At 39.7% G+C, this 26884-nt stretch overlaps 1 long non-coding RNA gene across 1 annotated transcript in view; it reads left to right on the forward strand.

Moving 5' to 3' along the window:
* Positions 1-6650: 6650 nt before the first annotated feature.
* Positions 6651-26884, forward strand: part of LOC138105088 (uncharacterized) — a 128140-nt gene continuing 107906 nt past the window's right edge. The window contains exon 1 of the long non-coding RNA XR_011148380.1: positions 6651-9327. This is a non-coding gene — a long non-coding RNA (uncharacterized lncRNA). The remainder of the gene's footprint in view (positions 9328-26884) is intronic.

A 26884-nucleotide genomic window follows, 5' to 3' on the forward strand; every position in this document is an offset into this window, starting at 1 on the left:
AGAGTGGTGCTGTGTCAAGTCAACAAGAATTATATAGAGAGAAATATAAATTATAGATTCCGTCCTTTCAGCTATTAGATTCACTTTAATGTGATACTGCATTCTCCATGCTCAACTAAATATAGGGGGATTTGGTTTATATTAAAGACCCAAGTTGGCTTTTGATAGCATAAATCTTTGGTGGAGTAGCAAACATCTTGTTGAACCCTGCTCTACATAAAAGTCTTTATTAAAACCTCACAGAGCTTTTCTGTTGCTTTTTTTTTTATTGCTTTAGCTGAACTACTGAATGTGAGACATGCACCTCAAGAGACCGGTGACAAGATAAGTTCTCTGGAATTTTCATGGCTAAAGTGCTTCAAGTAAGAAGACTGTGCCCCTTTTGTGAGGCTGCACAACTCCCACAAATTTTGGCAAGAATTTTATGTATATATGTACGCACAGTCTAAGTGCATCTGGCTTCTGTGGACCAGACATGAAAAAATTGTTGGATTGTATCTGCTGTATTGCTTTGATAAAGATGTTTAAATTGATTAAAGCTGTGGACAGCAGTTTTTCCTGTTCCCTTACTCAGGTACATTGCAATTATGATCCTTTGGGGTTTTTTGCTTGATTGAGATTTTTCTACAGTGTCAGAGATATTTTCTGGATTAACCCCATTACTAACTTTATAAGATTTCAAGGGACCTCTATGTAATTTTCAGCCCTACTTACATAATCACAGAATGTTAAGGGTTGGAAGGGACCTTAAAGATCATCTAGTCCTAGCCCCCACTGCTATGGGCACATTCCCTTAGACCAGGTTGCTGAAGGCTTTATCCACCCTGTCCTTGAACAGTGGATTGGGGCATCCACAACCGACCTGAACAACCTGTTACGGTGGTGTACCAACCTCACAGTCAAGACTTTCCTCCTAATATCTGACCTGAATTTCCCCTCTTTCAGTTTGCACCCGTTGCTCCTTGTCCTGTCACTACAGTTCCTGATGAAGAGTGCCTCTCCAGCTTCCCTGCAGGCCCCCTTCAGGTACTGGAAGGTTGCTGTGAGGTCTCCATGCAGGCTTCTCTTCTCCAGGCCGAACAGTCCCAAATTTCTCAGCCTGTCTTCATAGAGGAGGTGCTCCAGTCCTATTATCAACTTTGTGGCCCTCCTATGGGGTTCCTCTATTCCTTTATAGAGCAATCAGTGCCTCTTTAAGTGTATCAGATAGCTTCTCTAACACTGATGCTTGTGAGCTCCACATGGCCTAAAGCAGCCTGTGCATTTATATGTGACAATTTGGATTAAGCATCTAAAACCTGACCAGGTGGTTTTGCACTTGGAAGTCGGCAATCTTGAGCCTTTTCCTTGCTCTCTGGCCCCAGATGGGCTTAGCCCCTGGAGTATGCCAGAGCCAACTTAGTAACACATAAAGCGATGTTGCCTTGTAAATATCACTTAACTACATCAAAATGAAGTTTACATGGAGTGTGCTGTATATCCTGTCTACAGAGACTTTTTTTTGTAGTCTATAGGAAGGCATTTTCTCTCTCATGAGACAAACGTCTCCTGCCAGACAATGTGAAGCAGCCTCTCACCTTCCCCTCCAGTTGGAGAAAGGAAGCAGAAGGGTTGCCAGCTAGAGTAGGGGAGGATAAACATGCCACAGTACTTTGACCTCATGATCAAAAACTCAAAAAACCCCAAACAAACAAAAAAACCCAAACAAAAACCAACCAACCAATCAAAAAAAAAAAAAAAAAAAGAAGAAAAAAGAAAAGATAAAAAAATGGTTGCAGTATAGTTTGGGTTTAGTCTCCCGTGGTTTTTCAAGGAGTGGATTTCATTGCTAACATGCTGAATTGCAAATACCCATTCAGCCTAAATGTCAGCTATATTTTCAGTTTAACTGAATTTCTGAATAAAAATTAAAAAGAATGGGAGCCAGCAGCATAATTGTTTTTGTGATAAAAAACTTCCTTTCCACTTTTAATCAGGGTGGAAGAGTTTTTTGAAAGTCTGGTAGTCAATCTTTATTCTGTACCTCTTTTTGCCTATCAGGCTGTGGTATTGGTGAGCATTACTCTTCTTTCATTTGGGAGAATAATGCAGTTAGGGATGTGAAGTTAGTGTTACCAAAAGAAATAGAACATGGATGGATAGAGTTAAATTTCATATGCTTATGTTTGCATCCACTTTGCACCATGTTGACTACAAGGATGTTCTATGTCTCACTGAAGGAGAAAAAGGGTTTATATTAGTCCTTGAAATATTGTGTATTCTTGGATCTGGAATTTGGCTTTTCCCATTCCATCATGTTATAGAGGTAGAAGCAAGATGGAATATGAATATGGAACTGGATCCAGACATCCTTCACATTTGGTTTGGGCCAACAGTTAGGTCTAAACTTCCTCCAGGTGCATCCTATCCTAAATTAATTTACTTCTTATTTTCCTGAAGTAAATACATTTTGCCCCAGGCTTTTGGAGTTAACAGGATTTTGTGACTATTTATTAGCACAATTAGAGCATGCTTGTTTGATAGTTCATTATTTTGTTCCAGTAAAAATCTCTATGTCCCACAATAGTACATAAAGCAGGCAATCTGTCCCTCTTAAAGTTCATATTGTGAGACATAAAAAATATCACTATAGCAGCAGAATGTGGTAGTGGTATCCAAAAATGGAACTTTATAGCTCAATAATGCACGTGTATTGGGTGACCAGGTGATTTCTGGCGTTTCTTCATTTCCTCTCCAAACACAGTTGTTTTATTGTCATAATTAGGAGTACAAGGAAATGCTATTGTGTGTTTTGGAAGAGTATTAACTCCATATTAGGAGTTAATCTATTTCTGCTCAGCATCACAGAGAATGTTCAGTGGGTTTTGTTTACTTTAGTTGCCCTCATACAGCACAATTCAGTCTCTTGCGCTGCTGTTAATGGGCTTTTTTCTTTTGTCCTCAATATAGGGTCCTTAAATTGAATTCTTAAAAGGGAAGCTCTGGTGAAGGAAAGTTAAAGGAAACCTCTTGGCTTACTTTTAATAAAACAAGGATACTGAAAGGGTTAAAAAATGAGTATGTGAACAAGGTACCCTGTTCCAAGCAGTGACATATTTTATGTGGAATTTATTGTAGCTAATTGTAAGCAGGTGCATTTGAACCGCCAGATGCCAACCTGCCAAAATGTGTCATGGCTCTAAAACTTAGCCAGATCCCAATGCATGGTGAGGTCTGCTTGGTGTGAGTGAGCTGGGGCCTTGCTGAGCTATTGCTCAGAGTGTCTCTGTTGGACCGGGGTAGGTGTTACAGGGACACCCACAACCACTACCTGCCTGCTGGGGCTTGCTGTGGTTGGGGCTGCAGCAGAAACACTCCAGTGTTCCTTCCTCTCCTTTGAGGACAGCTGCTGTTTGATACCCACAACTGCCAAAGAGGTGTTAGGATTCATTCTCCAGCAGCAGAAATGATCATTTGCAGTGGGTTTATTCCGTGTGTTACCTTTTGCTCCAGCAGCACTGCTGCAGAGCAGCTCCTGAAGTGCAGAACCAAAGCTGTGCAGTAAAATGTGTTGTCTTTAAGCTCTCCAAGTGAGCCTCACTGTGTCACATAGACCTCTTCAGCACATGAGGGACTGGCTGAAAAATCAACTGGTCTACCTAAAAATATACACTCATAACATTTGTTTTATTGGTAATAAGTACTCAGAAGCATAACATGGTTTGTGAGTGCTGAGCTCGCTTGGAGCTGTTGGACTGGCTGCCCTGGATGTCACAGCCCTGCTGATAATGTCCAGCAAATCTGAGGGCTAACTGTTTCCTGACTGTGAATAAATTCCATTTCATGACAGCAATAATACGTTCCAGGCAGTGCATTTCAGGGTGATAATTATACATCTTGTGTGGTTAAATTTACTCCACTTCAGATGTGTGGAAAAAAAAAAAATATGCTGCTATACCGCTGGCAAATATGGGAGAATTTCCTGGTCTCCATGAGTTTAAATAAAGAAAAAGTGGGAAGGGAAGCAGGTAAGCTGCCCCTCCCCCCACCTTTTTTTTTCCCCCCATATTCCTGTGAGATTCTGGCTGAATAAAGGTGGGATGTAAAATGAGTTCAGATTTTGAGGTAGGGCCTGTGCCAGTATCTCCAAGCTTTTTCAGCTAACTGGCCACTGCCAAACCTCAAGTTCTTCTGTGGACCACTGTCTGCCCTTGCCATTAAACTTTCATTTGAGAACTGTACTATAGAGATGCACTTTGATAGGAGTCTGAAGATTGTGGCCTCAGAGGCCATCAGCTTTCTGTGGACTGTGATTTCACAGCATCACAAGAACAAAGAAGACTTCAAAGTGATGAACATGGAAAGACTGTATCAACCATAATTGTATTATGTCTTACATGTTTGATCACTTCTTAAAAGTGTTTCATGTTGAAAAGTCCACGGTCTCCTTATGTGTTTACTCCAGACCTTCACCATTCATACTCTTAGGAAGCCTTTGTTAATACAAAATCTTTCTATTAACCTAGTCCTAAACACCAAGGGCATAGAAAACTTGTACTTCCTCTCTGCAACTTTCTTTTGTATATTTAAGACAATTATGTCCTCTCCATCTTCTATTTAGCAACCAAATAACCTCAAATCTTCCAATTTTTCATCTAAGGCATATTTTGTAGGCTTTTAAGATGCAGTTCTCCTGTCAATGCTCAATACTTAGATACAGTAGCTGAGGCCTCTCAAGCTCTGAAAGAGGAAGAAGGAGAATCTAGTCTCCTGCAGACTGTTTATCTTTGTTTGCAGGCTATTCCAGTGCATCATTAGAAATACTGCATCATTCACCCTGTGATCCACTACATAACCCCTAGTTCTTTCCTGTCTAACTACTTCTCTAGCTGTTCATGCAGCAGTTTATTCCTGTACAGAGGCAATAAATAGTCCTCTGCCCTGTGGAAAGTGTGCCTTTCTGACTGCTAAAACAAATGTAGGAGGATTATGGTGTCTTTTATATCCTCTAGTGCATTAAGAATTTGTCTTATTTGGTGTTCTCTTCAAATTTGATGAATAATTTGGTTTTCATATTTGATAAATACTTTTTTGTATCTTTTATGGATCATTAGTGAAAATACTGAGAAATATGGGATATGGGAAAAGCCCTTTAGCCATTGATTGTTCCCTCCTGAAAAGAGAATTGTATTTCTCTTTCACCTTGTCCATGCTTCCATAAATTTCTCCAGAGCACATCACGTCATACAGTCTGGCCCATTTCTTAAGATAAGCTATATTACGACTATAGCTTCTTTACCCACAAGTTCTGCTACGTGGTTGTAGGAATTACTTTGGTTTTGCACAGTTTGTTCTGGCAAATGTAAACTGGCTTATGCTTATCACATTGTTTATTTTCTAGGTATTTACAGATGGTTTGTTGATTATTTGTTTAAGCATTTCTCCGGCATCCTGGGGTTGTAGTGTAAAAATGTCCCCTTTCCGCTTCTGCCTCCTTTTTAAAGATGGACACCATCATTGTCCTTCCCAGTCTTCTTTTATCTCCCCTCAAAGACATCTTTCCTATAATATCTGTCAGTAGTTCCAAGATTTAATTAGTCAATTTGTGATGTATTTAAAAAGTTTTATGCATCTTAGAATCTTATGTGGTCTATAATCTGAGTGTGTTAGCCCCAACCATTTTAACATGGAAATTATCCAAATTCTTGTTAACCTCTTGTTTTATTTGAAGCTCATGTCTCTTTTTGTTGTAGTAGTCTGATTTTTGTGCAGAAAAAAATTAAAAATTAAACGATGGCTATCTCAGTAGAATATTTGTGATCTATAAGAAAATAGGTATTGCCATGGAAGCATATTTCTATTAGATATGACCAAGTAGAGAGGGTGTGTTACAAAGAAACAGTCTGGGTGTGAAGTGAAAATTAATGCAAATTGGTCTTCTAGCATTTTCTAAGAGAACTAAAGTAAGAATAATATGTACTGGCTATATTTATATTTTATTTACTGTATCTCCTATTCATGGTTTGGAACATGAGGAAGCTAGGGCAGGAAACATTTGCTTTCCAAAGTTTCTAACAGAATACCTCCTGATCTGGGGTCCATTTATCACTTCTATGCTTCTGAGAAATCCTCTGAGATCTTCCTAATTGATTATAAAGTACTCCTTGGATTTCAGCAAACATCAGAATGTGCAGTGGACTTTGAAAACCTGTGAAAGGAAGGAACTGCTGATCTTGATTCCACTTAAGCCTTGTGGGATTTTTCTGTATGTGTACACCAAGGGAGCTGGATGCTGCACCCAGGGCATGTCCATTGCTACTTCTTACTTTCATTCAGAAGAATGATCTTTTCCATACATTCAGGAACACCAGAGGCAATTCTACTTTAAGTGACATCTCTTTAAAACCCAAATATTTATCAAGTAAAAGGAAGACACTCTCCAGCATCACCTTCAAGCTGAAAATAATACCAAGCAGATGAAATTTCTAGGAATGAAATTCATGGAATATTGTTCTAATACCATGTATTTTCTGATTCCCAAATTATTAGTGTTTTATCACAAATATTGCTGCAAGTGTTTAATTTTACCTTCCTCAAGATCTTAGATCTTACTTTAGTTTCAGAGGATGCAGACCTGTGTATTGCAGACTCCAGAGAGATCTACTCCATACTATTCCTTAAGCTTATCTCCAAGTTACCAGTATCTGGGAAATTATTTAGTAGCACTTGTTACTTCCAAGACTCTTTTATTGTAGTTTCATTTGTGAAAGGTCACCATTCTCTGAATTATATTCAAGAGCTGTTTCAGCCTGTGTCTTATGTCTAATCTTGTCCCTTGTCCCAGGGTCACACTATTCTGCAGAGTGGTAGTCTTTTTGGTGAAAACAGTACTTATAAATCATTTCCAGAAAAGTGTGTATCAATTTCTCCCATAACAGGTTATTTCCAAACATCAGTGCTTAAATGCAATAAGTGGTCACAGTAGCTATAGCTGGAAAACATTTCTCCTGAACAGCTTTATTAGAATTCGGCATCTTCCCAAAAATGAATTTTTTTTTGCTAGGAATCTCAGAAAACCGTTGCCAAAAATGTATTTTGTAATATTTTTAGAGCCAAACTGGGATTAAATAGTAGTCGGGGAATGGTGCATCAAAACAGGAAGCTGGGTACAAGTTGACAAGGAAAGGATTGCTCTGCTGATTTTAGACTGGGTCACACTGTGAACTTGTTTTCTCCACCACCCTCCCCACCATGTGGAGCTGCTGAATGAAAGTGTGTCAGAAACAGGAGCACAGCACTGCAGTGCTGCTGACTGCTAACTGGCCAGAGGTAAGCACACATTTCTTCCAAACACTGCCCTGGAGGGAGGGGTGTGTCTACACCCAGCTGGTCCTATGCCTTCACCCATGTCCCTGCTGCAGCCACAGGCAGGTCCGTGTAGCGAATGGGTTTCCGAGGAAAAAAAAAAAAATGATGAAAGAAAGGTGGAAATCTGTCCTGGAGCAAAATTTAAGAAAGGCAAGGCAATGTGGTTGAAAAGAGGAAATTTGACAGTGTGGAAAGAGGCCAGGGTGAGGAAGGTGGCCAACAGCACATCATTCAATTCAAGGTTTAATTATTCTACAGTGCACCATGAGACATAACACTAATCATGGAGAGGGAAGGGCTGTCACCTTCCCAGCTTCTGTAGCTTCCTCGGTAAGCATGTGTTTGTGACAGCAAACAAGTCAATCAGTTGTTGCATATCAGCAGCAAAGCAAGCTCCAGCAGCAGCAGTAAGTTAGCAGGGATGAAAGTCCCCCATGCTGGGGTCCATGGCTCACTTGCTGCACTTGGGAATCAGGCCTATCTGCTAAGGCTCTAGGACTCTGTTAATTTTTTTTTACTGGAGGCTAAAGGTTTTCAGGAGCTATTTGTGCCCAGGCTGAGGCAATACTAAGGGACATGGCTGGTCCCAGACTAGGCATCAGCTACTCTCTCTACCTAGAAATGGTTTGATTCTTCAATCTGTTCAATGGACAAATCCAGTTGCATAGTTTTTTTCTGTCACTCAGGGTCATAATCTGCCTTAAAATTCAAATTTTCCCTCATAAAAGAACAATGAGTGGGACAGGTTGTTTACATTATAGTTTTCCTGTTCCTAGCAAATGAAGGTTCAGAAGTTATAGTGTGCAGGTGGAGCATTCTTTTTTTTTAACCTACAAGCCAGTAATTAGCACCTTTGCTTCATGTTAGCATTCAGCATGTGGACTGTATTGCTTCATCAAATGTCTGAGTGCCCATCTGGTTTTCATCAGCTGAACAGCACTATTTGACAATGAGGGAAAAAAGAGCAAGTTTTGTTAGCAGCAATAATAATCAGTTTTCCTTGCCTGCATCTCTTTCCCCACTCAACCTCTCCAGCAGCCATCTTCTCTTCTTCCCCCTTCCCAAAGAAAATAATGTGAATGACTCCAGTAACTTGTGTATAAATCAGTAATGTTCTGGTGTCATAGGAGAATAATACATGTTGACAATGGGGACTACCTCAGCTTCTCCACCTGGATTTGTGACTATAGGTGAGAGACTTTTCTTAGGAAAATCAAGGGTACTGCTTGAAACAGCAGTTTGTAGTCCTCTTCAAGACTTCTGAAATGATCCTTTTCCCTAAGCATCTTCTTAATGCAGAAACTCTCTTTCTTAGGAGTTGGATTATGTTTTTATCATTTTTAAACAGAAAGAGACTCTGAACAGTTATGATACAGAAGCTATGCGGGCCTATGGAATCTTCTTGTAAGGGACTTTTGGGCTTTTAGCAATTAACTATGAACGCCATCCGTATACTTCTAGCAACCCTCATGCCAAAGATATCAGGTCTGTTTCCTCACAAGATTGACACTCCTGAGCAGATGGATCTGGCCCATCCTATATTCCAGGTTTAAGAAAATGGTTCTCAGGTAGTTTAAACAGAAGGTTATGACCTTTTCCAACCCTACTCCCCTGCTCTCCACGCCCTCCTCATTTAGGCTACTATGTCAAACACTGAGTGGGATTAATGATGGCAGATTACTGTGAGCATAAAGTTCAAGAGCTCAGCTGTTTATTTGTTTAAGAAAGTTGTTTTCTGAGTGTTTCTCTATATATCTAGCCACATGCTTAGACTGAAATACCCCAGCACAATCACTGGTTTGTACGAATATTGTTTTGACAGCAAAGAATGCTTGTAAACATCCAGGATGGGGAGGGGAAATATTCAGTGTCTTAGGACTCATTCCATTTTCATGTGGTTTGTTCTTCTGTCGGTGGCGTGGGAGGAAATTCCTGTCCAATATCTGAGGAGTCACCGTGTGCGAAAGTACCTCGGCTCAGGTGAGTAGTGCTGGAACAGAGCAAGAGGTTGGAGGCAGCTTCTGGCCATCATCTTCAGCAAATAAGCATGGAAGGCAGACCTAAATTCAAAACTTTCAGTTACAGGTCAAGAAGCAAAAACCAGAAGATGGTTGCGTGCCTATATTGCCCAGGAACCCTGCCTAATGTCATCGTTGACAAGCCAGGCTGTGGATTTACATAGTTGGCTGCATTTATCTGTTGTCCTGTCATTTCTCAAAAACGTTCGGTTTAGTTTCTCAGGACTGAAATTTGCTGGAACTTTGCTTGGTCTTCTAACACCTAGCTGAAACAAAGCTGTTAATTAGCTGTGCACCTACAGTACCTATCTTCCACTTACAGGTGCAGCTACAGTCAAGATTTGACTCATGAGCTGTAGATGCAAAGCTTTTGATATGTCTTGGGCAGCAGGAAAGCAAAATGATTCTTCCTTCAATCCAGCATTGTCTCTGGCTGGCCACTCAGATTTACTAATTTTGATTTAACAACTTAGCTCTGCTTATCTTAGCTGTTAATCACAATTAATTAACAAAAGGAAGGAGAAAAACCCTGCCCAAATCACTTTCAGGTGAATCTGTCTGCTTTTCTAAACAGCCTTGCCCCTGACTATTTTGTTAAAAATTTGAAGCAAGGGTTCTGGGAAAGAGAATGGTCTTTAAATTATTGCTTCCTTTTTAAAGCTAGCCCCATGATACACACATCAATTTTTTATGAGAGAAGTTCCTTTGAAAATTATCTTCTTGTGTTTTCTTTCTTTCAAAATTTATTCTAACTGAGAATAAACTGATTTTTCATCATGACACTCATTTCTCCAGAGAATAGTATTGTTTTTCTTTTATTATTTTCTGGTTCAGTCCATTTAAGTCCTCCTCCTTCTCCACTTCCTTAGTGCTCTAAGCAGAATCAGAGGTTAGTTAAGGAAAGTTGTGTCTGAGTTGTGTCCAATTGAAAGCTTCTGACTCAAAAAAAAAACAACCCAAAAAACAACCCAGTAAAAGGCAAACTACCCTCAAAACCCACCCTTGATTTCTTGTCCTTAATGGTTTAATTACCAGATTAGTTCTTTACAATTACAGCACTTGTTTCCTGTTTTCAAAGGCAAAAATCAGCCACTTAAGCATGACTAAAAAAAAAACCCCGGGTGCCTAAATTAGTTTGCCTAGTTAGAGCAATAACAGCCCTATCAGACTGCAGGTGTCACAATACCCACACACACACATAGAGCAAACTTAAAAACAGGAGGCAGCCTTACTGAACCCAAAGGAATCTTTTTTAGCAGAGTTCATGCTTCTTAGCTCATGAGGTCAGGCTATAGAAAAGCAGCTGACACTATGATATTGAAGGCTCCAGTGGTTTTCCTGCAGGAATAGATGGATGACCTGGTTGTTTTATATTGCTGACTTTGTCCATTAAAACAACAAAGTAAAAACTGGTTTTCCTCATGTGGGTTTCTTCTTAATGAAATTTGTTCCTTGTCATCAAACCTATTTGTATGTTTTTTTGCTCCCTTGATCTCATTTTTCTTAATAGTCTTTTAACTTCCTGACTTTACATTTTCAGTTGTCAGGATACAGTTCATCCAAGGCTAAAGTGTTCTGACACAACTCATGCCAAAAACAAAGGGAAAATGAAAGAATGTTTTAGACTTTATCTCTGTGCCCTATCATTTCAGTGCAGGGGTTAATTCTTTCTTAAGTTCCTCAAATTCAGAAGAATCATGAATGATCAGACGTATTTTCAGATAATGAAGCTCAGGCCTACTATCAATGCTAGGTTTCAGCATTAGTGACTGAGTTCTGAGGTGTTTTGTGGGAGGTTATACTTAGGTTAATCCCCAGAGTTTAATGCAAATATTTTGAGAGAGGAATTATATGTATATTTAAGAACAATCTTAATACAATTCCTCCTACAGATGGATTATGCCTGGTCTTCCATAATGTTTTTTTCCCCCCACAGGTAACTTTGTCTTTACATCCTTAAAATTATCAGGATTAGAAATACAGACATTCATCCAACCTCACATCATTTTCTTACTGCTATGACCAGATCAGTCATTCAAAGAACTCATCGTATAATTTAGGGATAACTTGAGTCTACTATTTCCCCATTCTTTCTGCAGCCATACCACATATGTCATATGTGTAGACAGAAGAGCTTACCAAAAACTAAATCCCTTTTTTGAGAAAACAAAAACTACAAAAAGAATAAAGTGCAACAGGAAAGAATATTTTGGAGGGCTTTTGTTATGTGATAGTAGCTTTTTTTAAAAAGTTGTGTCATTTTTTTTACGACCTGTTTATGACTGCAGAAGAACTGTAGAAGATGCTGACCAGTATACTTCCTGATAAGAGAGACTGCATCAGCATCAGAGAGACCAGAGAAACTGTTTTCCAGAAAACCCCATGCAGGAGTAATTTACCTGACTTACACAATTTCTGTGTATAATGTGCTTTAGGTATTACTTTTTTACTTAAAAGTCTTTCTTGCCCTGCCATCTGCCCCCCCCTTCCTTTTAGCATGCCATATGCATATCATAATTTGAAATAGTTTAATTTCTGAATTATCTAAGCATTCAAACAGCTACAACAATGCAAAACTTACCTAGCACTCCTGACTAGAATCAGGCTACATATTCATACCTATACATGTTTGATTTCCTATTGTTTTAGAGTTGGTTTAGACCCATTTTAACAGCTGAACTCTCACAAGAAAGATGATTTCAGCAGAATTCTTCTATTTCAGAATGGAATGCTATTTCATTTTGCTTTAAGCTCAGTTGAGGCCACTGTCAGATTATTCCTCAGTTTGACTGTGATTTGCAAACCTGAAACCCTGATGCAAACCCAACCCAACAGCAGGTAAGGACATCCTGGTCTGTGTTCACTAAAAGCTCTGGTGACTTTGAACCCAGCTAAAGCCTTGTGGAGAAGAACCTGTATTGTTTTGGGTTAGCTACTTTTGAGCAGTTTCTCACCTGCAGGCCACATCTGTCTAACTCATCAGCAGAAATGGGCATATCTGTGCCCAGGAAAAAACTGCTTTGAGATGTTCATGGAAAATCTAGGAAATCCCTGTCACTCCCTATTACTATTTGGCAATCACTTTCCCTGGGAACCTGCTTTTCCTGGAGCAGACAAGCTGTCAGCCCTGCAAGTGGTCTTTTTGTTTATGTATCTTTTCTGTTCCTCTGTTTACTTAAAGGGACAGAATTGTCAGCTCTTGTAAGGCTGGTCTGTATAACTGATGGCCTATCCACCTCAGACTTGCATCTTTTTATTTTAACTTCTTCTTTTTTTTTTTTTTTTTTAAAGAAGAGTCTTATCCAAACACGAGTGAAATGGGCAGATTTATGAAAGCAAAGAAGAGCAAAGTGGAAAAGGAAGTTTATGTTTTTTGTAGAGACTTGCTGCTGTGCAAATGCAGTGAAAGAATCTCTTGGCTGTTTGGGCGTTTGTATAACAGCTAGAGACGCAGAGCAATTAGATTTTCTAAGTATAAGCAAGAGAATCTGTTTTGTTTATACAGAAAAGTCCCCCAGAAGAGAGGCAGAAGCAAAGACATAAGTAATAAGCGCATATGTTTGGAAAGAGTATAATGTACTTATAAATATTATAGTGGCGTCGCTACGGTTAAGGGTCTGGCAAGATTTCTGTTGTAAACCCTTCTTGTCAGAGTTTCAGGACAGAGCTGTAAAAATTCCAGGCTGCAGCTTGGCATATGAGGGCTGAAGGCAGGAGCACAGGTTTCTCTCCTGCCTCCTCAATCAGTTGTTACAAACCTGATTGTCAATAGGGAAGTGACATTAGGCAGAGCATTCACCTTTCTCTCTGAGAAACAGAGAGAAAGGTTTTTATTCCTGTCTTGCCGGAAAAGCTGGGATACTGAAAATGCACTGGGTCATCAGACTGTACTGCAGGAAGAAATGCCAGTGTGTTGAGGAATGGTAGATAGAAACAAGCTGTGCAAATGAGTGACACCTTTCAGTTTTGGATGCAGTCTACATGTCTCTAGATGTTTGATTACCTAAAGAGAAGATTGTGCAAATTTTTAGGAAGGTGACTTCATAAAAAAATGCTGTGAAGGAATTAAAAAACAATTAATGATTTAGAACTAAACATTTCCTGAGTCTCTTCATAATTTTTGGCTGCATGTTGTAGATAGTTGAACTTAATGACAAAAAGAAGCACCAAGATCTGTACTTAAGCTGCAGTCTGTAAGGCTGTGATGTTTTTGTGTATTAACTGGCAAATCTGGCACTGCTTACAAAGGCAAACTTAACTAAGAATAAAAAGGAATTCATCTGCAATAAATTTAGGCTATCCAAATAACCAGTGAGAAAAATAATATTTCACATTTGAGCAGTGTATGTGCTCTTTAAATTCAACAAAAATCTCATCAGAAAAAATCCATTGTGTCCTGTTCAGACAAACACCTTAGAATTCTGCACACAGTATCTGATCTTGGTCTTTACTGCACAGGAGCTGCAAATCTGCATCCTAAGGATCAAACTGAACTCTTAAAGGGATGGTGGATACATGTGCACTAAACATATTGATAGCTGTAATTACACAGGGATTTAGGGACCTAGTTTTGGGGCTAACATTTCATGTGAATGTCACTTGATCTGGTTTGCTTGGCTTATGTATATATTATGAACCATTAAATTATCGTTGAAATTGTTACCTTTTGGTAGTGGCTAAAGAGGAATGAATTCTACTCAGGTATCAGGTTTTCAAAAGCAATGTCACAAGAGACATCTTGAACTGCTAAGGCAGAAGAGAAGATCATCAAGACAATAAATCAGTAGGCTATGCAAAAAGTTTCAGTTGTGCCAAAAAAGATTGCAGGCTACAAAACGTGTTTTTACCATGACAGTTGCAAAGGACATTTAAGCTGAAAAATGGAATGCCTTTCACTAATCTTATTATAAATGGTTAGTCAGGCAAAAATCTGATTTGCTAAAGGCACTGTCCCTTTTCCTTCCTTGCCCACTGTATAAAGTCATTGCCTTTAGGCCAGCATTAGTACTGGGCAACCCCACCCAACTGAGTGATACAGGGTACAAGGCAGTGCTGGAATGGTCCCCTAGGATTCAATCTGGCTTCAAATAAATGTTACCTGGAGAAGTTCTGGTGCCTTCTGCGGTAGTTCTGCCTCATTTTGAAGTAAGGAAGTCAAGATAATTTGCTGTTGGCCTAAATAACCCATTGAAGTGATATTGGGAGTCTGACTTAAATACTGAAAATGTGGAGCCAAGACTGACTGTCCAATCGAAATGAAATCTGTATTGCAAAACACTGGGGCATGTGGAAATAAAGTGCAAAGTAGAACATAATAAAGCTGTTGATTTTAATACTGATCCTTATGGATTAGTTGCTTTGTTTCTGCCTGTTCAAGTAAAGTGGCTTGAGGGAAGAGTCTGATCTTTCCTGCTTCACAGTAATTCCACTCAGAGTTTACTCCTTCTTTACAGTAGAACTGGAAAAGGGAAGCCTTTGATACTAAGGTAAAAAAAATGTTCCATATATTGGCCTTTTAGAGTAATGTTTTAATCACTCTCTGTAATTGCCTACATAGATAAAGGGTTTTTAATTCTGGAAGATAAAGGAAAAAATAGAGACCTAGTGATTGGAAGCTGAAGCTATGTTAATACAGACAGGAAATAAGGAGCACATTTTTAGAAGTGAGGGTAATTATCTGTTGGAACAAATTACCATGGGGATTTAATGGATTCTTCATCCCTTAAAATATTTAAATCAAAACTGGACATCTTTCTAACAGCATGATCGAAGTCAGCTTGGAGTTACGGGTTTGCAAGGATTTCTGGGTGAAATTCAACGACTGGTGTTTTGCAGGAAGTCAGCCTAATGACTCGTAACTGTCTGTCTTCTGGCCTTAATAATTTGTATTGCTAGAGGGAGAAGAGATATTCATGTTCTTAATTTTCTAGAAATAGCCAGAAGTGGGTACAGTCCCACTGTCTGAATTTCAGAAAGAGAAGATGAACTTTTGAGAAAGTAGCTGAATTTACTTTGAAATGCTTTTGTGTCACTCTGTATGTAACACCTTCATCCACATCACTGGAAAAATATCAGTGGCATTCAGCCAATCTTCCAGGAGATAACAGAGAGAGATAAATAGATGGAATGATTTTTTAAATTTCTTTTTTTCCCCCCTAAATCGAGGAATCTCCTTGAAATTGCCTATCCTGGCTCTATGCTTTACTGACAATTATAATTCCAGTGGTAACTACTCATTCTTTTCACCTAGTTTGCTTTGGAGTGGACATTGACCATGTGTAATATTTAAGTTACAAATAGCTGTAGCCATATAGCTAAAACAGAAATTACACTCTCAAAAATACATGTGAAGGTGTGGAAATTCACTTTTCCCTCTGTGACTAAACTGCAGCCAGATCTTGTCTAACATTATCCTCATGGCTCTGTAGGAGCACTTTGTGTGTGTGTGTGTGTGTGTGTGTGCATTTGTGTGAGTGCATGGAGGCATACATACGACTAATGTGCAATTTCAGTAAAATTAAGAGAGAGAGAAACCATGGAAAATCTGATCCAGTACTACCAAATTCCTGGACAGGTAGTCCATGCATCAATCTCTCCTCACTTCACATTCTCAGGACAGTTCAACGTGCCTGAGGCCTCAGAGGAATTTTTCTCCTAGGCCTCCAGTGTTTTTATAAGACTGCCTTGGCAGGAAATACATATGTTCTTAATAATGATTAAAAAGAATAAATTCACCTTTCAAAATCAAAGTGAAAATGGCATAGCAGGTGTAATTGAGGCAAATGATTATGGTACTTATCTGTCTTTACAGAAAAAGCTCAAGGGAATATACTATCTCCACAAAGATATAATATTTTAGTAGATCTTTAGTATATGGTTTGCCAAGAATTCAAGGCTGAGTCTAAAACATGCCACTCAAAGAGTGAATATGGACACTCACCTGGGTGAAGAGCAACTTTTTAAAGAAAGAAAATCTACAAGCAGAGTTTGAAATAAATCAGGTATAAACTGCCCATACAAAATCCAGCAAGGAAACTGAAAGGAACATTCAGCATGGGATCTCTGCACTGCAGATACAGGAAGAAAACAGATTTTTTAATCAGATGGTTAGCCTAAGGTTCACCTGATTATTGCATTTTCACATGGTTAAATAAAGAATAGAAGGAATACACACTTTGCATATGAGTCTACATCTGTTTAGGCAGCACATAGGTAGCTCCTAGTGCAGTTCTTGAGTAAGGAACTGTATCTCAGTTAAAAAAATGCATACTTCTATGATGTTATGAGAAATCTTGGCTTCTAGCATGCTCCAAATTAATTTTGAGGTCAGCCTCTCACCTTGCATCACCTTGTCTATTTCAGCTGGTGGTGTACTTTAGAACAGTTATGAGGAAAATAAGGCAGCAACAGGCAAGTTTAGGCTCAAAGCACCACATTTGACCAGCTCTTTACTCCAAGTGGATGGAAGGAGAACATAATGTTGTTTACAGATTTCACAACTCCGATTCATGGAATATTTGTTGGAATTATTTACTTTATTTTCCTATCACCATAGCAGCTGATTCCTTTATGTATTAAAAAAAAAAAAAAAAAAGAAACACATTGGGGCCACATTTCATGAGCTCTTGAATGTTACTTTCTGGTGTGTAATTGTTTCTCCTTCATTGACTACTAATCAAGCTGCAGTATGCCTAGCCTTGCAAATCCAGCAAACTTGGAAAATTCCTTTAATTTTTAAAGTTTGTTTGTTTGCCAGGTGGTTTTTTCCTCCAAGCTTGTCCAACTTTGAAAATTACAACTTAAGTAAAACCAAAAACATAAATGTCATGGATCACTGAGGGATTACCTTACCACATTAATATTCAAAATGCCAGCTGCCCTAGTTCAGCACACCAGAGCCCTGATTCAGCAGGGTCCTGAAATGGGGCCTGCAAATTTGGTGGAGAGAGAAAGCTCTTTCTTTTGAAGCTGGTCACCATTTTTAAATAGAGATTTTTTTTTTCCCCCTATGTACACAGCATGCTTACAATAGTTTCTGATAAGTGTATGAATTTGGTAATCTTCCTCCAAAATGTTACGATTTTAAAAATAAATATGGAGGAATAAAGCCTCCATAATTGTCAACTCCCTGAATGAAAATGCTTCCAAAATGTTCTAACTTCTTTTTCCTCTTTTCTAGCTTCTACTGATCAAACTCTGCCTTTGGGTATGTATACACTATAAACTACTGAGGCATAAAATGAATATGAAGGGAAGACATGAGGTTATAAAATGGGACCCCCTACCATAGAATCACAGAATGGTTTGGGTTGGAAGTGACCTTAAAGATCATCCAGTTCCAACCCTCTTACCATGGATAGGGACACCTTCCACTTGATCAGATTGCTCAGAGCCGCATCCAGCCTGGCCTAGAGCACTTCCATGGATGGGGCATCCACAGTCTCTCTGGGCAATCTGTTCCAGTGTCTCATCACCCTCATAGTCAAGAATTCCTTTCTTATAGTCAATCTAAACCTACCCTCTTTCAGTCTGAAGCCATTTCCCCTTGTCCTATCACTACATGGTCTTGTAAAAAAAGTCCCTCTCTGTCTTTCTTGTAGTCCCACTTTAGGTACTGGGAGGCTGCTGTAAGTTCTGCCAGAGCCTTCTCTTCTCCAGGCTGAACAACCCCAACTCTCACCCTGTCTTTGTAGAAGAATTACTCCAGCTTTGTGATCAACTTAGTGCCCTTCTTCTGGACTCCGCGATCTTCTTATGTTGGGGGCCCAAGAGCTGGATGCAGTATTCCATGAGAGCAGTGTAGACGGACAGAATCCCCTCCCTCAATCTGCTGAACATGCTTTTTTGATGCAGCCCAGGAGATGATTGGCTTTCTAGGCTGCAAGTGCACATTGATGGGTCATGTTGAGCCTCTCACAACCAACAGCCCAAGTCCTTCTCCTCAGGGGTGCTCTCAGTCCATTTTCTCCTCAGACTGTATTTGTGTTTGGGATTGCCCCAATCCATGTGCAAGACTTACTATTATATAAAATCTTTTTTTAGGTCAGGCAGTATTTTGCAACATATGCATTTGCCAAACCACACTCTGGTGATAGACCCTTGGCGAGTGATGTTTTCTTAGCCAAGAGTTAAAGCATGCTGAAGGTGAAAACAAATTTTGCTGGAGCCAGCACAAGGTCTGCAACAAGCCAAGCAAACCAGTCATGCAGGCAATTTCCTATTCGCTCACTGGTGAGGAAAATGGACTTCAGCTCAGAAGCCCTATGTCACTTAAGGGTCTAAAACTGTAGAGTAATCCTGTCAACACAGTGAAGTGCAAAAGGGACAGTCAGCTGTGGGGGTAGGTGCTGGAGGGCTGCAAAATTTTCCTCTCCTAAAGCCTTCACTTGCTTTTCACAGTGATTGCTTATGATTTTGTTAGACTCACTTAACCGGAGGGATGGGTCATGTGCAATTCCTTGCAGAAGGAGCAGCAGGACTCAGAGTGAGAGCTGGCTTTAGGTGGAGAGCTTTCCTGTTTTCAGGAAATGAAGATTTAGCACCCTGGAACCGCAGGCAGAAGGAATGATCTGTTTTGCCGAGAGCGATGTGAGCTGGGACACTTGCCTATCTGGCTGTGGGAGCTGGGGAGCAGGCGGGCTGCGGGGATGGAGCTGTGCTGGCAGCCGAACCCTTACCCCGTGGCTTCTTGTGCTCGGTACCTTGGTGCTCCCATGACACAAAAGTGTTTCCAGATGAGTGGATCATGTCCAAGTGTTTGCCTCTTGGCTATTAGCACTGCAAGAACAAACAATTTTTCTCATGGTTAACTAACTTCCTTCAATTCCTTCCCCCCTCTGAAATTTGCTTCTTGTTTGTCGTGCCATGACAACATCGCTGTGCTATCCAGAGTGAATGTGTTAATGCAGGAAGGGACAAATCTGAGAGGCTCGACTGGCAATTTTTAAACTCCAGATGGCCATTCTCCAACTACCTGTCGGCTTGAATAGGAAATAAGTCTCCTGACAGGCTCACTTCCTTCCGTTTGCATTGTTTTCAGCAAAAATAGGTTTTTAATAACTCCCATAATAACGTTCCTGCAAGATGCGGCCTGCAAACCTTAGTCTGAAACAGGACAAACAGAGTGAAATGTCTGTTGACTTTTCACCTATCAGTGGCCTGTAGCCAATGGGCTGTGGCTGATTATTAACAAAAAAATAGGAAATGACCTTAGATTAAATATTGCTAGGAAGTACCCAATATCCAAAATCTGGCAGCAGAACCTCAGCTGTTGCAAGCTAGCTGAGGATCTTCTCAGAGTATTTAGGGATGCTGGTGAAATTAATAAAATAAATTTTGTCACTGATCTCTCCTAATTCATCAAATCCTCTTTATATGGTGTTTCTTCTCAGACATTTCTTACCTATTTGCTGTGCATTAATGTGTCACAGCTGAGAATGTGTGGAGCAGTAGTTGGCTTTGTTTAGTTTGCTTTTAACTGGCTGTATAATTTTTTCAATGGCTGCTCCATTTTTCAGTCCTTATACTTTCTCCTAGTATGCATATACAGTCTTACACCATGCCAAACTTTAGCAGCATTTCTGATGACTCCCATATACATGGAAGTGGTAGTGGAATTTAAAAACTGCACTTCAAATGGCTCTTCAAAGTTCTTCCAATTTTTGTACTGTCTCCCATACTTCCATCCTTTGACCCAAGCCTTTGATTAGAGCTAGTAGGTGAAGCCACCCATCCTAGGGCATCTGGGAGTTGAGATTTATCCGTCCTATCCTATCCTATCCTATCCTATCCTATCCTATCCTATCCTATCCTATCCTATCCTATCCTATCCTATCCTATCCTATCCTTCAATAATTATTTTGCACTGTGACCAGTAAAGCATGTTTTAAGTGACAATAATGTGACTATTTTGCTAAACTTTTTGATTGCAATAGAAAGGATTTTTAAACAAATATTTCATATAGAGACAAATTGAGTCTAATCTGATTCAATACAGAAAAGGGAAAATTCTGATTTCAAACCACAGTCTCAGTATTCCTATACTTTGAATTTTGGTAGACTTGAATTGCTAATTTAAACAGAAACATTACAAAAAATGTGGTATTCTCCCCTTCTCCACAAGATTTTTCTACATACATGGATCCAATCCAGCACATTTAGCATTTTTGTCCTTTATGCTTTATATATATATGTGCACGTGTATATATGTATATATTTGTAAAAGTTTCCAAAAGTCTCAAAAGTTCCCTGCACCAGAGTATAGTTTTCCATAAGATCAGATCAGATTCAGTAGCAGAACACGGTAGAAATTGTTCTTTCATGTCCCAGTAGCCTTCCTAATAGTTAATTACACTTTTCCACAGCTAGTTTCTAAAGTCTGTGAGGCATTCCTTATGTTCTCACTAGGTCACACTGTAGATGGCCATTTTATTTTGGTCTATATATAGCAAGTAAATAGCCCAGATATGCCAAGACTTATTTTGAAAACTTTAGTCTGGCTAAAATGAAGGATATGAGATTTAGAAGTGAATTTATGAAGATCGGAACAACAGCAAGGAGCAGCTGGGAAGAGATTCAGGGACAGAAGTATTATCTCTTAACAGCCTCTGCTTGTTCAGAGTGCTGCTTACTTCAGAAAAAAATCCATGTGCAATCTATCCCTTGAACAAAGAAGATTGAAAGAAAGGTGCAATGGTAGTCTGGGAGCCTTGGTTCAAGTACTACCTGTGGAGCACATTGCTGGGGATCATTTCCAGGAAAGCATTCATTTCATTTACAAAATCACCAGCACAGCTACATGTTCTGCAAGCACCCCCCATGCAATCCACCCTGGGATTATATATGGTGTGCAGTATTATTGTATACACACAGCTGCTGTATAGAGGAAAAATGGTGGCATAGCAGGATGGAAGGCAGAGGGGAAAATCCTGGGATGGATACTGGCAGAGAAGTAGGCAGCAGGGGAAAGATAAGAGAAAAAGCAGCTGTGCATAGCAGGACTGTAGAAGTAGTGTAGGAAACTGTACTGACTCAGGCTGTGTCATTAGAAGAAAGGCTCAAGACACAAAAAGGTAACAGAGTTAATTCTTAATAAAACCAGTGAGGTATGAGCAAGAGGGGGAGCAAAGGGTAAAGCCCCAGGAGCACAGGAGAGGAAGTCCCATTTAGAGGCAGAGAAACAAAGTTAGACAAGGCAGGAAAAGAGCAATGAGTTTGTTTAGGGGCAGGTATGGCATTACTTGATGGGAAAGCCAGGATGTGTGAGGTCAGGTCATTACTCCCCATTCTATATCCTCTCCTCCACAGTGCCTGCATTCCTCTACGTGTTTGTGCCCTTGTATTAGGTAATAGAATTGGACATATGACTTGGTACAGCCCAGTTGCATTGTCATAGGAAGACAGGAAGCCTACGAAGAACCATCTGTCCCTTCCACATTCTTTTGCAGGTCCACTCCCCTTATGCCCTTCTCTCCAACTGAAAAGTCCCTCTACACCCTCTGAAATTTTCAGACTTATCTCTGAAGAAATAAAAATCCAAAATCAAATCAACTCAATCAATAAATATGATAACAGTAGGAAGAATATGACAGGAAGAAGTTAACTAGAGAAATTTTAGCTGGTATTTCATGTCATAATTGGTAGCTCCAAAATGCTTTTTGTTCAGTGAGGAGGACTCAATTACATGTAGTGCAAACTGTTCATAAAACTTGGTAGTGACTACTGCAATTTCCTTTTGCAGTTTTGCTGAGTCTAAGGCAGGTTTTATATGGCGCAGGATGAGTGTGAAAAAATGCATTTGGAGTAGGTTTTATTGTATAAAGACATCCCAGCTGCGTACAAAGAGAGCCCTCACTGCTAAGATAGGGCTACCACATATACCATAGCTCCAGGCCTGGCCTTTCCTCTCTTTGTGAGCTCTGGAGCTCAGTGCTCTTTTCTCACATCTGCCACATATACATATAAACGTTGAATCTGGCTTTACACTAACCTAACTCCATCAATTTGCATCAAGTGGCTTCTGATGCCTTTCAAAGACACAGCTAGACCCAAGCATTGTTGTCTCTCTTAAGCGTAGAGAATGTAAATCTTCAATAGATGGCCCTGGAGCATTTGTAAAAGCATGAGTTCTTGTTTTGTGATCCTTTAAAAACATATAAGTGCTTGGTGCTGCAAAATGTTATAATAATGTTTTAAATTTTCTTTGAATGGTAGAATTGATAGTAATGGTTTTTGTGAGTTGGTAATGTAATACAAACAATGTTTGTTCATCTACCAAAAAACCAAATCACTTCCGTGAAAATTTTTATTGGGTTTTAATTTTGAACATTTTATTTCAGCTGGCATCAGGCCTTCTTTTGCCGTCCCCATTTGCACAAGCTTTTGGGATTTTTTCTGATGAGGGGAAAGACAGTGTTTCCAATAATTCAAAACTGGTGAATGCTAGTCCAGAATTTGATCATTTCTACACTTTTAAATCCCCACAAAAACCTGGAAGTTTGCAGAGCTTATAAATTCTCATGTGGAGAGCAGGCAAATTTACATTTTTGCCAGTCAAAAATAAAATGTCAGTGTCTCAGTGGCACTTTGGTCTGGATTCCACTGAATATAGAAACCAAGAAAAAAGATTTGTACCAAAGTTATTATACAACATTCACAACATTAGGTATAGTAAAGAAATGTAACCAGACAGCCAAACCCCTCAATTAAAAGCAACGTAATGTGGCTGCCAAAACACTCCACCCTTTCGAGCTCAGATAGGTAAATCTTTTGGGCTATAGGCACAACTGGAAAAGTCTAACTAAGGAAATGATGTAAGATTTCTTAAGGTTATACTGATGACATAAAAACTCGCTCCATACCATCCCCTCCATATGAAACACTGACTCTTCCTGTTACTTCGTTCAGTTAAATTTTAGCCATGTCCTATCTCTGTCAAGTCATTCAAGGGGTAAATTGACTGCACAATGTATATGTGTGGCTATGGTGCATGCACTAAGTGTCCATATGTGTTCATAGGTATACATCCACTCAGGGACAGGCTGAAGCAACGTGATCTTTTGGGCTGGAAGGGCAAAGGAGGGCCATGCAGCTGTGACCCCAGGTTAGATGAAGTGGTCAGTGCTGAGGGGGAAGCCAGAGCTGCTGATAAATGCTCACATGCTTAAATTCATGCACAGCCTTCTTTTCTGTGACATTTTTCTCTTGGTAGGAACTCAGTGTTAAGAAGAGTAAATAACTGGGCAAATGTAACTGTAGCAGAAGAGATTTTTGTGCTCTGAGTAAAGTTAAAACACTGTAGGAAAATGAAAATCTACTGTAGACTACCACCTTGAATCTTGCATTCATAGTTTTTATGGACAGGGAGAAAGAGAGAATAAAGAAGCTCTTGTCTTTTTGCTCTCCGTGTGGTGATTCCCATAGGTTTTCACATACTAATTCCTAAAGTCTACAACATAAATACAATTGCAGCATCTCTATCTTTGGAGTTTAGTGAAGGAGGTTAAGACGCTTGTCTTTGCATTGTGATTATTACTTTTGGTGTTGTCTTTGTCTTTTGTTACAAAGTCTTATTTGTATTTCATTTCCTAGATAACAAAGACTACCGTATAATTAAGGTCATTTGATGTTAATCAAGAATTCAAAAAAGGTGAGTGATGAGGAGTGTGTGATTAATGTACAAATGAAAACACAGTCTTATTCTTTCCCTCTCTTATCAGTTTTTCATTCCTCTGATGTACTTAACTGGCTCCAGTTGAAGCCACTGGTAGTTTTATGTGGCCTGTGATTTTTTCAAGGAGCAGCTTCAAACTCCCTTGAGTTAGAGAGAGAGGAAAGAACAGAACTGCACTGCAATAAAAGTGCTTTCATGAGAATATTAACCATAAAGACTGTATAATACCTCATGTTCTCAACTGTGGTATTTTATGCAGGTGTAAGATCTCAGAGCCTTGAGATGGGGAACAGATTTTCTTAAGTGGATAGCAGCAGATAAACCCAAGGCAGGATACGACTAATTGTGACTGTACGAAGCATAAACAGCTGAAGTACTTAGACTCTGTGGAAGTTAGCAAATGAGTCGGAGAGAGAACTAGCAAAAAAATGATAGCATCTGTCACTTGATGCAGTACAATATCATCCCTTCATAACTCCCTCCAAAGAATGAGTGGGAAAAAATGACCTCATAAGGTCTATATCATCCTTCTGAGGGATTTTCAGGCATCTTGGGTAAAGTGCCAAGTACACTGGAAGTGGGGGAGTGTTAGTTGTCTCCAAAGCACTGAAAGGAAATGGAGAAAAGGGATGAAATGGCCCAAACAAGCAGACAAAACTACAATTTTGTGGCAGGTTGCTCTAGGTCTCACTGACCTTGGCCGTAATGCAGGGGTCATTTTTTATACGATTGAACTGTCCTTGGATAATTTCTCCAGCATCTACAAACAAGCTTTTCTTCCACATCAAACATGCTTGTCATGTTCTCCTTTCCAAAAATGACAAATAAACAGGATTTTTTTTCTTTTTCAACATGCTGGGAACATCCAACTTTTATCTATCATTCTTTTACTTGGACCTCTTTAAAAAAAAATTATCTAGGGACTAGCACATTAAGTATTTGCTTCTATTTTCTCACTTGTGGAAAAAAGACAGTTGTGGAGCAACAGATTGTATTTGAACATTTTGTAAGAGAAATTTAGCTTAATAAGTGAGAAGGTATGACATTTGAAACTGGACTGAAGTAAGAACACTGCACTTTTGGTACAAATACTGGATTGGGCTTTTCAAAAATGTATAAAAAACGTTTAAGAAGATAGTCACCCCTTCCCACTCAAACTCCTAGCTTTGTCAGAGTAGAGACATACTTTTATAGGTATTCTGACTTGCCTCCTAGAAGCCTTTCTCTCCTTTGATCACACAGGAAGCTAATTTTCTAAATTAAACACTTTTAAACACAATTAAACACACTAATTAAAATTAGTAGCTGAAAATGGCAATACCTACTGATTTTCAAAGGAGAAAGTGGCGGCCTACTTGCTTTATTCCTTTGGAAATTTCCCTTTGAATAGACCTGTACGTTCAGGGATGTGCAGAATGGGAGAGTCGTGTGATCCCTCCAGCTCCACCTGACATGTGTTGCCTTATTTTGGGGATTTTGTAGATAGTGGCTATTGGCTGTTACATTCTAAGCTGTATGCAGGGCTAAAAGACCACCTCCATGATAATTTTCATCTCTAGATGTAAAGTACTAAGCAACCATACAAGGATTGATCCTGAGATTGTGCTGAGAGGCAACACCACACCATATAAAAAATGGTTGAGGTTCTTGCACTTCATGCCATGGGATATGCTGAAGTACTCAATAAATTTGCTGTCTCATCCTTCAAAGGAAGTGCCCTCACCCAGACCTCTGTGCATACTGGTATAAATTGGAGTGGGAGGGGCAGTCAACAGCAGGGGAGCAAAATTTAGGGAGAAGCTGGTGGAATGCACAAAAATGTGTTAAGGGTACAGACAGGATAACAAGATTGCTGCTCATGGTGACTGAGGAAGGTTCCTGATAGCTGGGAAAAGACTAACACTGAATTCAGCTTTACAAGAGCAAGAGGACGATCTGGGGAACTACTAGTTAGCTCTGCTTCAGTGTCTGGATAAACCATGGAGCACAACCTCCCAGACTCCTATTCCAGGCACACGAGAAACAAGGAAATAAAGAGAAGCAGTAGACATGGAAATAGTAAGGATATTATGCCTCACCAATGTGATTGTATTCTATGATAAAATGGCTATTGATGGGAGTAAAGGGAACGGAATGCATGTGAAAAGGCTTTTGAGACCACCTCCACAGCATTTAAAATGGTACTTTCAGTCAATATGGAATGGATGGATGATTAGAGGAGTTGAAAATTAGCAGGACTGGCAGGCTCCAAGAACGGTAATTGATGTCCTGAGGACAGCTTGGTGGCCAGCAACTATTACAGTACCCAAAGGGCTGATACTAGGACTACTCATTTAATATCTCCATCAGTGACCTGGATGATTTGACTAAATGCACCCTCTGGAGATCTGTGGAGGGTGGTGCATTGGGGAAGTTGTTGACACACCATGTGGCAGAGCCGCAAGGGCCAAGAGAAACTTTAGATCTGGGCAATGCAAGCTGCATGAAGTGTAAGGTTGTGCATCTGGAGTGTGGTAACCCTCTGCATCAGTGCAGATGGGAATTGAGAGGCTGGGAAACAGCCAAACTGCCTTCAAGCCAGCAGTGTGCTTGCAGTAGGGAAAACCACATGCCACTAGGATGAGCTTGGGCAACAGATTGATGAAACTATCTCTGCTTGGCATTGGTGAGGCTTCCCTGAAATACTGTGCTGGATTTGGTTTCTCCAGTTAGAGAGAGATACTGAGACACAGAGTAAGGTCCAGTGGCAGGCCACAAACATGCTTAAGATGGTGTAGCACATGGCCTGATAAGGAAGACATGGGCTTGTTTCATTTACAGAGAGGAAAAAAGAGCTTATCAAGTGTAG

The sequence above is a fragment of the Aphelocoma coerulescens genome, chromosome 2 (assembly GCF_041296385.1).
Source record: "Aphelocoma coerulescens isolate FSJ_1873_10779 chromosome 2, UR_Acoe_1.0, whole genome shotgun sequence".
NCBI classification, from domain to species: domain Eukaryota; kingdom Metazoa; phylum Chordata; class Aves; order Passeriformes; family Corvidae; genus Aphelocoma; species Aphelocoma coerulescens.